The sequence below is a fragment of the Acyrthosiphon pisum genome, unplaced genomic scaffold, assembly GCF_005508785.2.
Source record: "Acyrthosiphon pisum isolate AL4f unplaced genomic scaffold, pea_aphid_22Mar2018_4r6ur Scaffold_21536;HRSCAF=24193, whole genome shotgun sequence".
Taxonomy (NCBI): Eukaryota; Metazoa; Arthropoda; class Insecta; order Hemiptera; family Aphididae; genus Acyrthosiphon; species Acyrthosiphon pisum.
Genome location: NW_021771014.1, coordinates 9,469 through 12,185, shown reverse-complemented (window position 1 = coordinate 12,185; position 2,717 = coordinate 9,469).

Below are 2,717 nucleotides of genomic sequence, written 5' to 3'. Positions count from 1 at the left end.
TTTTTTTTTCTGATAACTTTGATACTTTATATATACCCAAGGATCCAGAGTCACAAAATGTATTATAAATATTTTCTTTTTTTAAAAATTCTATTCCAACAATTACATAGTTATTGATGATTTCATTGAATGTAATATTTTGAATAATTATTATCTCACCACTAAATAAGCTACAGTACTGATTGGCATCATTATTTATAATAAAAGTAAAATTCTTATAAGTACATTTACTAAATTGTGCTTCTGTACATCCTTCAACAATTGGCCCATTATTATGTTTACTATGTAGCACTATATCATTTGACGATAAATTGTTGTAAGATTTTTCATGTAGTGAGCATTGATCAAATTCATGGATTCTTCTGGATATTTGTTGTAAAGGCTTTTCGTGCTTGCGTATCATTTTTTTTATCTGTTGATTAAAGTTTTCAAATTTGAAACAACTGAAATGATCCAGAGGACCGAAATGTCTAACATCATCTACAATATGCAGCAAGTTATGCACATTATGAGATACATGGTGTTCACCATAAATTTGTTTAAAATTTGAGACAAAATATTGTAGAAGTTCTTCAGCATAATTTAAATGAGAATCAAGTGAACTAAAATAAGAAGAACATAGTATTGTTGTCGCTATATGGAGACATAAGAAATTATTATAAACTTCAGAAGACAACACTTTTTTAAGTACACCTATTCCTGTGTAAATCAATATTTGTCGAAATTCTGTTGCTTTAAAATCACTTATATATCGGAGACTTCGAGGTTTTCTTTGAAACTCTAATGGAATAAAAGTTCTTATACTAATCAAAGAATCTGAAATTGTACATAATTTCCTAAATTGTAGCCGGACTTGAAGCTTGTCTGCAGTCCATAGATGAAACAGTTTTTTCATAACTCCAATACAAATTAAGTGTAAATAATCTAAGGGTACATTAGTAACTAGACCTAGATTTGGTATATCTTCTAAAGCACTTGATCCTGAATGAAATGATTGATCTAGTTTTGTTTCATAATCACTGTCCATTCTTTTTACTCCGGGTATATCAGAAAAACAAACTCTTCTTTGTATATAGGTACCGTATGTAGTGCACTTTGTACAACTAGCATAACCCAGAATGACCTTTTGTGTTTAAAATGAATGATTTTGCTGGAGCGTCTGCTGATATTACTTTTAACACACAATCATATTTAATTTTTTTATAAATAATGCCATTTTCAATAATACATTTTGCTTCAGAAATAAAATTTTCAAGATACTGAAAACTATCAGCCGGTTTGCTATGACCATGATAAATCCCTATAATAAATACATCATTAAATCCAAGCACTGAACCAAGTATTGGCCATAGCTGGCTTTGGGATGACTTGGCAATTGGTAAACCATCTACATTTAATACAAGCTCAATTAATCGATTATGATGAGCACTATAATAATTAAAATGTTTTTTCAAAAAATGTTCAAGGCTTAATTTTAAGCCATAGTGCCAATATTCTCCTGGAACAACTTTTTTAATAATTGTATTTTTTGGAGTACTAAGAATAGTTCTGGCATCACTTGGAATAAAATTCATATTTGGATGTTTTTTTAAAATTTTCAATAATTTACTTAATGATGATTGAGTTATATTATTATCAACAGCCCAAAAAGCTAATTCATTTAATAATATGTTTCTTGCACTTATATATGGAGTCATCAGTGGAACTTCATTTTGAACAAAAATATTTGGCAAAGTTATATTATCAAGTGCATAGCAATAATCATTTTCTACAGATAAACTACTATCCTCGTTAATATCTGAACATAAATTAGGAGAATGAGAATTAAAATGATCTAATTGTATATTACAAGACATTTCAGAATTTGTGTCTTTGATTATTGTACTAACACTATTTTGAACATTGTGTTCGAAAAGATTTAAGTTGTTTTGATTAACTCTATTGACTTCTTGTTGAATACGTCGACGGAGTTGCCTCTTAGATAAATCGTTTAAACTTTTATGCTTACGAAAATTTGTCCTACAAGGGAAACTGTAAGTTAACTTAAAAGACTAAGGGCCGTTCTTACAATGTCCGGTAAAGTGTCGGTTAAGCTAACCGAACGATAACAGATTTTACTACCGGCAGAATAGGTCGGTAAAGTGTCGGTTAGCGTTAACCGACACTTTACTGTAAATTGTAAAAACCAGCCTAAATACTGTAGATATATTATATGAATTACTTTAGTAAATAGGTAAGTTTGGTGTTAAAATACACCATTTTGTACGTGTGTGTAAACACAAATTTTATTGAATAACAAAAAGTCAACTTACCCGTTGTCCATGTTGCAAATTGAAACAAAATAAACGTGCTTGCTAACCTAATGTAATAGAGATGGCCAATGAATGAATAGGTACCGTGTATTTTCAGTTTTGCACATACATTAATTCGACATTCACGATATTGTGAATTGTGATGGACGATGGTTGACTATTGGCGAATGAAAGCTTATCATTTATCAGTCTGGCGGGGGGTGGATCTGTTACATCTTATCAATTTCAATCGCCAATTATACATAGATAGACGATAGACGATGGTTATTGTGTACTAGAATATTAGATAGTAGAAATATTAGTAGATAGCACGAACTACTAGTTTGTAGTAGTTCGTGGTAGATAGTACGATTAAAGAGATTATTCATTGCAGCGATGCAGCCCGTTTATGCATCAAATGTCAAT